We start from the raw sequence: 15,190 nt of genomic DNA, 5'->3' as shown, positions 1-15,190 counted from the left end.
CAAAAACACACTTTAACTCTTTGCAGGACAGGTAAATACCACTAAAATTTAGCCTAGTGGGGCAAGAAAAATTATTTGCAAATTTCAAATTTCTTTTACTTGTAACACATTTATTTTATTGTTTTGACATGTTTTATACACTGAATTTGTAAAAATTCACTTAAACAACAACAAAATATTAACATTAAATGTGATCACTATAGGTAACCACCAACCCATTACAGTATACAAATTCGATATTTGATGGATGAACTTTGAAATAACTAGTTTTTAATTTTTGTGGTATCTGTAAAAAACAGTTCTTGCCTGCTCTCAGACACAAAGGTACTTTACACACTGAACACATCCACACTGTTCGCAATGGAGTTTTCTTTGAACTGCAAACTGCGCATCTTCTAGATGATGAGTGAATTGGTTGATATATACTGCTTTCGTGGCGAATACTTTCGTCTACGTATGGTTTGTGTGATTTGATCTGGGTTGCTATACTACTTCGGCACACAGGAGCACAATTAGCTGCCACTGAAACTATTTTTGGAGCCAACAAGATTTCGTACACCTCTCGACGGAAGTCTTTATTGGAGAACTGCTCCATTTCGATTTCATTGTGCATAATGAACGTGTTTGTCACACTGCAGTCTAAAAAGTGAAGAAAAAAAATCTCATCCACAATTTCTTGCTTTTTCTATCAATAGCATAGTCTGACTTTAGTCGATCAAAATCATCTACATAGTTCATACTAGAATTTTAGTCTTTCAAGGCAATTGGACAAGTGATATTAGTTATTGTTCCATCTTTCATTTTTCAAGTTACTGTGAACACATCTGATGGTGAATGACATGTTGAAATCAAGTTGACTGCCCTGTTATCTTTCCATCTATAGATTACTATGCCATCATTGCTTATTTTGTAATCGAATGCCCCTCTTTCCAGTTCCTTTTCCTCCTTGAGTTTTGGCATGTTTTTCCTTCTGGGATTTATTGTTCCACAAGCGTACACACCATTGGATTTTAGGTCGTTGAACAGATCATATGACGTAAAATAATTGTCCATGAAAATAATACGATCCTTTCCATGAAGACCACTGGCTAAATTTAGAACCACTTTCGATCCTAGCCCCACTACTGAAGAATGTGAAGCTTTTCCTGTACAAACATCAAATTTAAGGTTGTATGACGACTGATCACATAACATCCACACTTTGTACCCTCTTTTTATAGGTTTTTCCCTCATATATTGTTTGAGAGATGATCTGCCTTTGAATTTAACCATTGCATCATCAATAGCAAGTTTTTGTTGTGGTTTATAGCAATTCTGGAATTTCCTGTTAAAATGGTCTAGAAATGGACGTAGTTTGTACAGTTTATCATAATTCTGACTGTTTCTGTCGGGAGCGACCGAATTATCATTGAGGTGCAAGTTACTCCGTAGTCAAATAAACCGTTTTACTGGCAACAGCTCTGATATGTAACTTTCACCAAGATCTGGATCGGTGCTCCAGTAATCTCTGTAGCTAGGCTTTTTAGTGGTACCCATATAAAAATTTATTCCAATAAAAGTCTTAATTTCAACTTTGTTGGTGGGCACAAAAGTTTTGCCTTTCTGTGTAGCATACACATTAGTTTGGAACACTATGTGTTTTATTAGTGTTTCATCGAAAAATTCACAAAACAAGTCAATTGGCTTTAGGTTCACTTTGTTCTTTATTTCTGCGATCACACTACCTTCTCCAATAAATAATGGCACTTGGTCAACACTTGTTTCTTGGCTCCAGTTTACCGTGACTGTTGATGAAATAGTAGATGGTAAAACATTATTTTCACTGACGTCATCAATTTCACTGTCATTCCAAGAATCACTACTGCTATACACACGACTGCACACAAGACTAGAATTTTTCACAGCTTGTCGTGAATGTGGGGTCATTTCCATCACTGCAATCACTGTCAACACTGCTGTCACTAGAAGGTATTTCTTCAAATAAATTCGGTAACATTCGTCCTCAGTTATTCCTTTTCGGCTAGACATATTCGATGGAGACGAATAAAATATACTGGATGGAGCAGAAGGGTGGTGGTTAGCAGCGTTAACCACAAAGAAATTACCTGTAAAACATGGAAAATTCTATTTCAATTTAAAGTTACATCACACGTAGACTTATATATGTTCAACACACAAATATAAGCAATTACTTACCAAAAATAGTCGTATAAATAAGAGCTACAGAGAATACCGGACGCCGCTTCCAAGAACAGTGCAAACAATGAAGAAGTATCAACTATTGTTCTGAATACGCGGCAAAAATTGGCGCAGAAGACCTGCACTGCCATCTAGTGGCATTTTAGGCAACAATTAGCTGGTTGGCAGAGAGACTACTGGCCCCTGAGAGGTAAAGGGAGAAAATATTATGTGGTTAGCCACAGTGGCCACCGCCCATTCAAACCGTCTATGTATATGGTTAGTTACAGTATTGCCTGCCCTTCAAAGAGTTAAGCATTCAAAGGATTGTTAAGTTTTATAGTTCTGAGGAGAGTATACTGTCATTGAACACGGGAAAGTGTATTTTTTAACCATGAAGTCTGGGGAAAATTTGAGAATTTGTTTTCCTTGTCTGCATATACACCCTGTATTAGTGTCTGACGGTGTCCCTCAGCCAGATGCAATCACTTCTCCTGTTTAAGAAGTAACATCTCAGTCTGCAAGATCCAAGAAGTCACAGAGGATGGGATTATTGGTAGATGGGAGCTCTAGTGTTAGGCATATTATGGGGCCCCGTAGGGACATGGGGCGCTGCAAAAGGTGAAGAAAGCCAGTGTGCATTCCAAACAGGGTATGGATCCTTCCGGCTGCCAGGAAGAGCATAGGGTGCTGCCAACTGCAGGTAGTGTCTCACATCGGTACCAAAATTGTATGTCACTTTGGATCGGAAGAGATTCTCTCTGGTTTCGGGTGGCTATCTGAAGTGGTAAAGGCTGCCAGTCGTGCTTTCGGGATGAAAGCAAAGGTTACCATTTGCAGCATAATCTACAGGACCTATTGCGGATCTTTAGTCCATTACACTCAGGAGGGTAGCGGGGGCTGTGTGCTGTGAACTGGGCAGCTTTTTGGGTTAAGACAGTCTTGGGGAAACACAATTTTAAGCTTCAGTCTCAAAGGTTGCAGGTCAAACACAGGTATAAAGAAGAACTAGGCGCTATCGGTATAACAGTTGTAAATTGTTGTAGATGTGCTGGGAAAAGTACCAGAGCTCCAAGCGCTAATAGAACGCACTGATACTGAAAACATTATAGGCATTGAAAGCTGGCTAAAGCCAGTTTTGAAATTTTTGCAAAGGACCTAATGGTGTTCAGAAAGATAAGGAATTAGGAAAGGAGATAAGGAATTTGTACTGTCTGTAATACAACGTACAGTCACCAGTAATCTTCATTTTACAATTGCTGTTGCCTACTTTGGCCCAGATAAACAGGTACTCGTCTGCATTCAGGTGCTTCTTTCTTCTTGTAGACAAATTAAACGGCTTGTCTGGAACCAAGGTACCATAGGGAACCTTAGCTAGAAATCCTGTACACTTCGCTATACTCCACGTCTTCCAAGCCAAAATATGTGTTAACGTATCTCTGCAATGTCTTTGCAACATGGTTATTGTCGCCGTTGGCGGTGCAGTGTTCCTGTGTACAAGTCTTTGAAAGCAATAGACATTGACCTTGCTGAGCAATTCAGTAAGCAGCAGGTTATTGGTGGTCCAGATGTATTTCGTGGCCTAAGAATGCAGTTCAGGTGTGATGTTAGTGCTGTTTTTGGAGGCGGTACATGGTTGACCTTGGCTGTTGTATGGAGAAACCATGCAGACTGTGGTGGCCTTGAAGCTTTCCCTGATGCAAACATTTTGGCTTGGAAGACGAGGAGTATAGCGGAGAGTACAGGACTACTAGCTAAGGTTCCTTATAGTACCTTGGTTCCAGACAAGCCGTTTAATTTGTCTACAAGAAGAAAGAAGCTGAATGCAGACGAGTACCTGTTTATTTTGGCCAAAGAAGGCAACAACAATGTAAAATAAATATTACTGTTAGTAGTATTTCATCTTGGTGCGAAATTGAAGGGGATAGTTCCTGTGAGCTAGTATGAGTAGAGGTCATATTTGGCAACCGGAATAAAATAATAATTGGATCCTTTTACCGGCTTCCCAACTCACATGATTAGATTGCTCAAAGATTCAAAGAAAACTTGAGTCTAATTTCAAACACATACCAACTCGCACAGTTAGAGCTGGTCCTGACTCAAATTTACTCTGGATATGTTGACAAAAATAAATCTGTAGGTATGCATAAAACAACATCCAAAATTGTGCTAAACGCATTCCTTGAAAATCATTTCGAGCAGTTAGTTCACGGACCCATTCAGATAGTAAACAGCTGTGAAAACACACTTCGCCTCCTAACAACAAATAATCCTGAGCTAATAACAAGCATCAAAACAGATTGAGATAATGAGCACAGGGTTGACGATACTGAATACTGTAACTCCCCAAATTCACAAAAAATGAAAAATGTGTCTATTCAAAAACACAAATAAAGATTCACTTGGCCCCTTTTTGTGAGACAATCTCCACTCCTTCCAAGTTGACAATGTACATGCAGACCAGATGCATCTTGAATTAAAGAAATAGAATAAACAAAAATTGAGAGATTTATACTAGATAAATTAACTAAAGATGGAGCCGATTCCCCAAGGAACACCAAACAGGTGAGAACACTGTTTCAGATGCAGTGAAAAAAGAATGCTAAATTTAAACGAACACAAAATCCCCAAGATTGTGATCTCTTACAGAAGCTTGAAATTTAGTGCTGACTTCAATGAAAGATGCTTATGATAGCTTCCACAATGACATTTTGTCTCTAAACCTGGGAGAAAATACAAAGATTCAGGCCATATGTAAAGTATGCTGATGGCAAGGTATAATCAATATTGCCTCTGCGCAATAGCAATGGAAATACTATCAATGACAGTGCTGCCAAAGCAGAGTTACTAAATGCAGTCTTTCGAAATTCCTTCACCAAAGAAGACAAAGTAAATAGCCTTGAATTCAGATTGAGAACAGCTGGCAACATGAGTAACTTGGAAGTGGGTATCCTTAGAGTTGTGAAGCAACTTAAGTCACCTCATAAAAGCAAATCTTCTGGTCCAGATTGTACACCAATAAGGTTCCCTTCAGTATATGCTGATGCAATAGCTCCATACTTAACAATAATATACAACCACTCACTTAACGAAAGATCTGTTCCTGAAGAATGGAAAGTTGCAGGGGTCACACCAATATTTGAGAAAGACAATAGGAGTAACCCGTAGTATTACGGGCCCATGTCATTACGGGCCCATGTCATTAATGTTGATATGGAGCAGGATTTTGGCATGTACGTTGTGTTGAACATTTTGAATTACCTTGAAGGGAATGGTTTATTGACTCACAGTCAACACATATTTAGAAAACATCATTCTTGTGAAACACAACTTGCTCCTTAAACACACAATGTTTAGTGCTATCAAGGATTTCAAATTGATTCCGTATTTCTAGATTTCCAGAGTGCTTTTGACACCATACATAACAAGTGTCTTATAATGAAATTAAGTGATTATGGAATATTGTCTCGGTTATGTAACTGAATTTGTGATTTCCTGTGAGAGAGGTCCCAGTTCATAGTAGTTGATGGAAAGTCATTGAGTGAAACAGAATTGATTTCTGCTGTTCCACAAGGTAGTATTATAGGCTGTTAGCTGTTCATTATCTATATAAATGGTTTAGGAGACAATCTGAGCAGCTGTGTGAGGTTGTTCGCAGATGATACTGTTATTTATCGTGTAGTAAAGTCATTGGAATATAAAAACCAACTGCAGAAAGATTTAGACAAGACATCTGTATGGTGTGAAAATTGGCAGTTGACCCTTAATAATGAAGTGTGAGGTCATACACGTGAGTGCAGAAAGGAATCCATTAAACTTCGGTCACACGAAGAATCAATCAAGTCTAAAGTTCTTAAATTCAACTAAATACTTAGGAATTGCAATTATGAACAACTTAAATTGGAAAGAACACACAGAAAGAGCTGTGGGGAAAGCAAACCAAAGACTGTGTTTTATTGATAGAACACTTCGAAGACACAAAGTATCTACTAGAGATACTATATGCAGTATGCTTGTCTGTCCTATTTTGGAGTACTGCTCCATGGTACAGGATCCTTACCAGATAATTTAATGGAGTAAATCGAGAAAGTTATAAGGGCAGCACATTTTGTATTATGAAGAAATACGGAAGAGAGTGTCATGGACATGACACAAGATTTGGGGCGGAAATCATTAAAACAAAGTTAATTTTTCACTGGGGCGGGATCGTCTCATAAAGTTTGTCACCAACTTTCTCCTCCGAATAAAAAAATATTTGTTGATGCCGACCTACATAGGGAGAAACAATCATCATCATAAAATAAGGGAAATCGGAGTTCATGCGGAAAGGTATAGGTCAGCAGCAGTTATAAATAAATTTCCAGTGTATAAGGGCTGCAGCTGACAGGTGAATAAGTTTAATGTAAAACCCTTAAACAAGTTTCTATATCACTAATGGTATTTCCTTCAGAAGGAAATCGCCTAAAATACTTAATACTTGACCACATCTACAAGTAGAACGTGTAATGATACTGGTACATACATAAATTGCACGACATTAAAATTGTAAATATATGTGATGAGCTAAGGAGCTCAAGTCAAACAGAAGAAAATATGAAATAGAATCCTCCACGGGAACAATAAAGATTGTTACAAGAACAGCTTGTTAAAAGAGCAGACATTGGACTTCGTTTGACAGCTAGTTAAGAGACCAGGTAAACATGGGATAGAGGGCACCACTTAATGGGTGCTAGTAGCGTGATAAATGCTCCACTGTATGAAATACATAACTGTTACAATGATACCTCACTGTGATACATATTTAGATGTTTTAAACGGAATAAATGTATGTGGTGTAAAAACAGGATTTATAAAAGATTCAAAAGTAATAAAATAATCTTTATAAAAATGACTTGCAGGAAGTAGCAAAATGAGTAAAATGATTAATTACAGATATGTGCTGAGAATAAGGAATGTACTGTAGTAGGACTTTTTTATAAAGCTGTTACAACAGGCAAAAAGGGGAGAAATATGCTTTACATAAACTTTACAAAACAGAATGTGGGTTGCAGCAGCTTCTGGTGTACAAATGGTAACAACTACAGAGTCCTTAAAGGAAAGGAGAAACAACAGTTCTGATATACAGGGTGTTAGAAAAAGGTACGGCCAAACTTTCAGGAAACATTCCTCACACACAAATAAAGAAAAGATGTTATGTGGACATGTGTCCGGAAACGCTTACTTTCTTTGTTAGAGCTCATTTTATTACTTCTCTTCAAATCACATTAATCATGGAATGGAAACACACAGCAACAGAACGTACCAGCGTGACTTCAAACACTTTGTTACAGGAAATGTTCAAAATGTCCTCCGTTAGCGAGGATACATGCATCCACCCTCCGTCGCATGGAATCCCTGATGCGCTGATGCAGCCCTGTTGAATGGCGTGTTGTATCACAGCCGTCCACAATACGAGCACGAAGAGTCTCTACATTTGGTACCGGGGTTGCGTAGAAAAGAGCTTTCAAATGCCCCCATAAATGAAAGTCTAGAGGGCTGAGGTCAGGAGAGCGTAGAGGCCATGGAATTGGTCCGCCTCTACCAATCCATCGGTCACCGAATCTGTTGTTGAGATGCGTACGAACACTTCGACTGAAATGTGCAGGAGCTCCATCGTGCATGTTGTGTCGTACTTGTAAAGGCACATGTTCTAGCAGCACAGGTAGAGTATCCCATATGAAATCATGGTAACGTGCTCCATTGAGCGTAGGTGGAAGAACATGGGGCCCAATCAAGACATCACCAACAATGCCTGCCCAAACGTTCACAGAAAATCTTTGTTGATGACGTGATTGCACAACTGCGTGCGGATTCTCGTCAGCCCACACATGTTGATTGTAAAAATTTACAATTTGATCACGTTGGAATGAAGCCTCATCTGTACATACTTACCAAAATGAAAATGAGCTCTAACATGGAAATTAAGAGTTTCCGGGCACATGTTCACATAACATCTTTTCTTTATTTGTGTGTGAGGAATGTTTCCTGAAAGTTTGGCCGTAACTTTTTGTAACACCCTGTGGAAGTGAATGAAAACAAGAACCAAAGCAGCATGAAGTTGATAGCAATGTCTTAAAGGTGTTAAAGAAGCTTTTTTTTCATAACTGTAGTTGTTCATTGAAGGCGATGCCATCGTTGTTGACCATATGTATAAAGATCATGTTTTTCCAAGAGAGAGAGTTTCCACTCTTTCTTGGCTCTATGTAGAATCATCGTGTCCTGTACTCTTAGGATTGTGTGCTGATATTAATAAATGCTTTGTGAAACCATGATCATGAACATTAGTACCTTTCTTCCTACCAAGTGATCCTTATATCGTATATTATCATTTTCTGCTGTTTGACTGGAGTCGCTTGGATCTCCATGTACATTTACAATTTTAACATCATGTAATTTATGTAAGTACCAGTTTTATTCCGCGTTCTCCTTTTCAATGTGGTAAAGTGTTAAGTATTTTAGATATTTATTTTATAATAGATTCAAACATTATAGATGACTTTCTTCTGAAGTGGTTAGCACACTGGACTCGCATTCGGGAGGACGACGGTTCAATCCCGTCTCCGGCCATCCTGATTTAGGTTTTCCGTGATTTTTCCTAAATCGTTTCAGGCAAATGTCGGGATGGTTCCTTTGAAAGGGCACGGCCGATTTCCTTCCCAATCCTTCCCTAACCCGGGCTTGTGCTCTGTCTCTAATGACCTCGTTGTCGACGGGACGTTAAACACTAACCACCACCACCACTTTCTTCTGAAGAAGACACCTTTAGTGGTATCGAAACCTGGTTAAGGTTTTTGCATTAAACTTGGGCAGCCACTTGACTGTTAACTTTTTTATATATTGAAGAAAAAAAAGATATAGGTGTTCATTTTTTCTGCACACTGTTCAAGAATGGAATAGTAGACAATTAGTGTGAAGATGGTTCAGTGAACCGTCTGCCAGGCATTTAAGTGTGATTTGCAGAGTAACCATGTAGATGTAGTACAAGTAATGGTGAATTGTTTCTGTTGCTTTCATCGTGATATTCTCCATTACCTTTCAAGGAGAATTTCAGTGGGTGGTCCATAACTTATTAAATGTTTGTTTTGGAAATAGGCATTTCACAGCTTTCTTTACTTGATTTTTCTTTCATTCTTCTGTGAAAGTGAGGCTAAGACACCAGAAACGAGTAGCAAGAATGAAAGGTACGTAAATAAAATGAAGACAATGTGAAGTTTGTTTCCAAAAGCTGCATTTCCTTAGTGTAATGTCTGATGGCAACAAAAATGTCACAGTTTTACATTGGAAGGAAGCTGCAGAGTGGGCACAGTTGAACTTTGCTTCTCACAGATGACAATAATGTAATTGTTCCTTCTCTGTGTGAGAATTTGAAAATGCATTGTCTTCTGCTACAGACAAAGACCAGATACTATTGTATATAATTTTTATGGAAGCAAGCCATGATGATAGCCCTCATACAAGAGGGCTAGTGGAGGATAGCACCTTCACAAGCAGTTACCGTAATGTTGCTCCCACAGGCTGTGTATTGGCTATTAGAGAGGAAGAAACTCGTGAGCCATTTTCCATTTGGTTCCAGGAACTATTGTCGAACACTAGATAATGTGGTTACTTGGGGTGGCTTTATTGGAAACTTCCTGTACAAAAGGCACCATAAGTGAATATTCTTTGATATTGAAGAAACCTGTAACATTACATGTAGGCACAATGTACTCATCACCTTCATGAAAGCAACGTCCATGGAAGATACCTAATTATATTAAAAACTTCCCTTGCAGAAGTATCATTGCGTTACTGGGTACACAAACACTCTGAAGCAATTTTATACAAGAGAATGGTGTCCCTCAAGGGAACATTTAAAGTTTCTCCCTCTTCACCATTGTTATTAACGGTGTAGCTGATGCAATGAAAGGTCCACTGATAACTTCTTTGTCGATTATTTTATGTTTTACTGCTCCTCCTCTGAAGCAACTGGTGCCACAGAGACTGGATGGTTGGGCGCAAAAGACAGATTTTAAGTTTTTCAATGGATAAACTCGCATCGGTACCCCACTTGCGGAATCTTAAATTGTGAGCATTGAAAGCATTTAAACTGTCTCAGTTGCAAAGTTTGGGATGTAAAAGGCTCTGTTTACAACAATTTTATGAAGCATTTATCCGTTTCCACCTGGACCGTGATTGTATTATTTATGATTCAGTCTAAATGTACACCATGCAACAAGTATCATACTTTCAGCTGGGGCGAACAGAACAGAACAGAACCATTCTCTAGGCTCTATGGCAAAGCTAATGAGTCTTCACTTACTATTCAATGATAAGACCATAACCTCAAGTCTCAGAAGTGCTTGCCAACTGGGAAGCATAGGAGACAGAACACTGTGTGAGATTCTTAATGAGGAAATGTAGTGATTTGGTTTAGGAAACCCAGTCATTTCACTCACTCTAATTGTTTTCTGTCCACATTAGCAGTTGACACCAAAGGATTCTTAATACTTGTCAGTGGTGGTGGTTTTACACATTTATGCATTTTAGTGAGTGCAAAGGCCTTTTTCACCTCTCTCTTGATATCCTCTTATCCATATTCTAACAACTTCTTTCTGAGAAGCAGTTGCTTCTACAATGGTTGGAGAACTTCAGACATAGTCAAGATAAAAAAGGCACACTGCAAAAAGGACTCCTTCCAGTTATATAAAAATGTAAATATTGTGTGACTAGGGCCTCCCATCGGGTAGACCGTTCGCCGGTTGTAAGTCTTTCAATTTGACGCCACTTTGGCGACTTGCGCATCTATGGGGGTGGAATGGTGATGATTAGGACAACACAACACCCAGTCCCTGAGCGGAGAAAATCTCTGACTCAGCCGGGAATCGAGCCCGGGTCCTTAGGATAGACATTGTCGCACTGACCACTCAGCTACTGCAGAAGGACTCCAGTTCTGCATCTTTATATAGCTGTTGTCACAAATCTCATTATATGTGAAGGGATCTTTCATTGCAATCCTAGATGTAATTGGCATGTGGAGCTTGAATTTATTGAAGAATTTGAGCTATCCACTGTTCCACTTCCAGCCAATTCAAGAAAAAACTATCTTTCTTATGTGGAGAGAGATACTTAACTAAAAAGTAAAAGTATTTCTGAAATTAAGGTCTGCTGTGATTAAACATGAAACACTAAGAATTTTTTTTTATAAAAGTTTTAATTTTTAAAGCAGAGCATTGTAGCTATGGAACACAACCTGCAGCTGCAGTTTCTCACTAGTGATAATTCGTTCTCAAGAAGGAAAACAAGATGGAGAGGTGTGAGTGTCGAGTGGGATACAGTATCATTTCCAAAGTTGTACAGAGGGTAAAGCTCACTGTGTCCCACCGCTGCACTCCCCCCCTCCCTTGCATCCACTCCCCCCCCCCCCCCCCTTGCACCCGCTCCCTTCCCCATTCAAAATAGTGAGCACTTTAGGGACCCCTGTGTTTGTTTTCTGGGTATGGGTGTGGTGAACCTGGGTACACTGAGCTGGGGACTGGTGAGCACTGCCAGTCCTCTGTGATTGTAAGCTCTTTGCATGCTTTGGTGACCACCATGTGGCACAGTGGTGGAACTTTTTTGGGTCACAGGGGACAGGGATATTGGTTTAATCACCCAGATTGTGAAGGTGGTACAAACCCAAATAAAAAGAATGTCACTCTCAAGGTGAGCTGCATGCTGATGAGATGCATTGCTGTTGAAGTGGAATAGTCTTTAAAGGGCATACTCTGATTAACCTACTACACCTTAGTTGTATAAGGCTTACCGAGGAAATTGGGACTCTCTCTTGGTGGACCTTCATATCGCAGCTGCATGTAAGAACTCCATTTAAAATCCACTACACAAAAATCCTTTCAACACAGTGGGTGTACTGTCTGGGAGTATTCACACTCATTTGTCCAAAAGACTGAGGGAGGGTAGTCTTAATAACCTGATAGCGTTCAGTAATGGGGGTCAAGAAGTTTTAATTCAGAAGTTTTTCTTGTGGTAAAGAGGAAGGAGGGGATGTGGGGAAAAGGTATCTCCTCTATATATTCAGACAGATTAGAAGGGCTTACTGGTACCTGAAAACCTATTAAAAGATGGTGAAACGCTTTCTTGCTTGTGGAAGCCAACAGGGCAAAACAGGTGGATGATTGTGACATAGTTCTTGAGATGAACAACACCCTTAACTCGAGCAAGCATGTGGTTCCATACCATCATGTTATGGATATGGATATCTTGGAGCTGAAACACCTAATCCTATGAAGAGTTACAAAGGGCAGCGATTCGGCCACACAACACTGAGTTGCAGAGGTGAAGCAACCTGAGGGAAATGTGGAAAGGCAGCTCATCAATCTGGCATTGACTGCTCGCCTCCAGCAGTGTGTGTCAGAGGCCCTGGGAGTCACCTGGTCTAAATTGGGGCTGCTCAGTATTTGCTGAGGAATGTAGATTCCTTGTGCAGAACCCAAAAATAAATATGATAACAAAATCTCATCACTGCTGCTTCTTGCACTTTCTTAGTGAAGAAACCTGTGCTCAAGGTGTGTTCTCTTGCTATCAGGAACACAGGGAAGGGTTTGTTGCGATTTCTGTTTCACCAATATGGAGTAGTACAACCGACCTTTCTCTCTTTGGAGTTGGATTCTATGTTGCCCATAGCTCATGATACTGTGCCCCATCATGGCCTGATAATGTACATGTGTTTAAATCAGCTGAAGAGGTCCTTCGTCAATTATTTAATGAAATTTGAGTGATAGGATTATTTCCCAACTTGTGGAAAGAAACTATTTTAATACCAATTTTAAAACTAGAGAAGGATCCTACTACCCCATTAGTTATCACAGTGTCAGTCTCATTAGCTGCATGGGAAAGACATTGAAGTGTACCATCAACTGGTCCTAGTGTGGATACTTGAAACCAGGACACTGCTAAGACACTCCCACTGCAAGTTCAGGAGGTGTTGCTCCACACTCAGTAACTTGACCCTGCATTTCAACAAGCTTTCCTACATAAACAACACTTCGTCAGAGTATTCTTAGATTTGGAAAAGGTCTACAATACTACTTATGTGAATAATATTTTGTTGCAGCTCTATGAGTGGGGTTTCCACTCCCATAAATGCCTTCCTCTTGGAAAGGTATTTTAGATACAGGGTCGAGAATATTCTAAGCATTTTAAGCAGGAGAACGATGGCCCCCAAGAGAATATTTTAAGTGTAATGACGTTTGCCGTCATGATAAACAGTATTATGTCTATGGTGCAAAGTCCTGTACAGTGTTCCTTGTTCGTGGACAACTTTTCGATTTTCTATGTATCCCCCAACCTTGCGACAATTACTCAACAGTTGCATTTGCCCACTCCCCCCGATCGCCAGATCGTCAAATACCACAGCTTTAGGGATTTACTCATCCTCAGTGGGTTAGTCATAGGTCTTAGGGAGCCTGCAGCATATGTCTAGTCCACATTTATAAAGCCTTCATGCCACTTCAGCTAGATTACGGATGCTTTTTGCAGCTCACCTTCAGGGTGAGGGCAGTCAACAGGGGCTTAAAACAGTAGTCCATTTTCTATAAATTAATTATTAATGTTTAGTCTGATGGATCTAAGCAGGGGGACTTTCTTGTCTGCTCCGTCATGTTCTCTGACTTTGTTTTAGGCTAGGGCTCTCGGAGCATTTCTGAAATGGCTAAGTTTGTAAACTGTTCATGTGCCACCATGGTTAAAGTGTACCATGCATGGTAAAATGACACTACCAAAGCGGACACTGAGGAGACAGGTGCACCACGGGCCATAGGTGACAGGGATGAGCGACGGCTGTGGAGATGTGTATGGGTGAACAGACACGCAACTGTCGAGCATATGACTGCCCAGATGAACCAACAGTGTTTCCTCAATGGCCATTGAGTGAATGTTACTGTGTATGGTCCTACACAGCAGGCACCTGACTCTCACACCCTTGCCGAGTGTTGTTGACTGGAATTTGCTTGCAAGTACTGCAACTGGGTGTCCACTGAGCAGTGCCAGTGGCCTTTCCCTGATGAATCGCATACTACGCTCCATTGGATGGAAGGCCGTTGGTGTGTGTCATGTGAAATGTCTGAGAGCTAACATCCTGCAACAATTGTTGGAAAGGTCCAGGCCGGAGGAGGGATTGTCATGATCTGGCGAACATCATTTTTGTGTCATTCACCAGGTGTCCCTGTCATTGTGGAAGGCACAGTGAATCAACACACATGTGCACCTATCCTTGGGGACCATGTCCACATCTATTTGCAGTGTTTTTAGCCTCAACACAATGGTATCTACCAGCAGGGCAGTGCAACCTGTCACACAGCTTGCAGTGTACGTGTGTGGTTAAAGAGCGCCATTCTCCTGTGGCCACTAAAGCCCCTGGGTTTAAACTCAGAGATATGTGGGACATCCTTGATCAGGTTGTTCACCCCATGCATCCTCATCCATGTAATCTAGTGCAGCTGACCATGGCATCGAGTCGACAAGGCTCCACATCCCCATCCGTACCTTCCACAACCTCACTGACTCTCTTCCTGTATGTCTTGCAATGGTCTGCACTGCGAAAAGTGGTTATTCAGGCTTTTGACATGGTCGCATTAATGTGACTGGACAGTCTATGATGATCTGAGGGGAGATCTGTGTCTCGCTCTGGACCTACCCTCTATTTTAACACACTGAGGCAAGTATGGTTCATGTTGTAAGGATTTATAAGAGATAGGGATTCCTTCCCAAAATACTGCGTGTGGGATTTTAATGTGTTGCAGAATGGCTTGGTCACTGTCACTCAGCCACAGTAATATGTCCCTTTTTTTTACTGTGTCTGTTCTGGTATTTTATTCATAATCATATCTAGTTATTCTGCTGTCTTTTATCTGCATTTTGTACTTGGTATTCTATGAATCTTATAATGTTAGTGTGGTATCTTAAATTTTATTTGTCATTAAAATTTGTTATTTCTAAT

The 15,190-nt window shown here is 40.1% G+C and overlaps 1 protein-coding gene across 2 annotated transcripts in view; it reads left to right on the top strand.

The window, feature by feature from the left end:
* The window catches only part of LOC124722011 (condensin complex subunit 2-like), a 199,260-nt gene that overhangs the window by 117,768 nt on the left and 66,302 nt on the right, over positions 1 to 15,190 (top strand). The gene's annotated exons all lie outside the window — the stretch shown is intronic.

Source organism: Schistocerca piceifrons, chromosome X (assembly GCF_021461385.2).
Source record: "Schistocerca piceifrons isolate TAMUIC-IGC-003096 chromosome X, iqSchPice1.1, whole genome shotgun sequence".
Classification (NCBI taxonomy): domain Eukaryota; kingdom Metazoa; phylum Arthropoda; class Insecta; order Orthoptera; family Acrididae; genus Schistocerca; species Schistocerca piceifrons.
The sequence above is the reverse complement of the archived record's forward strand: the minus strand, read 5'-3'. Positions and strand labels throughout refer to the sequence as shown.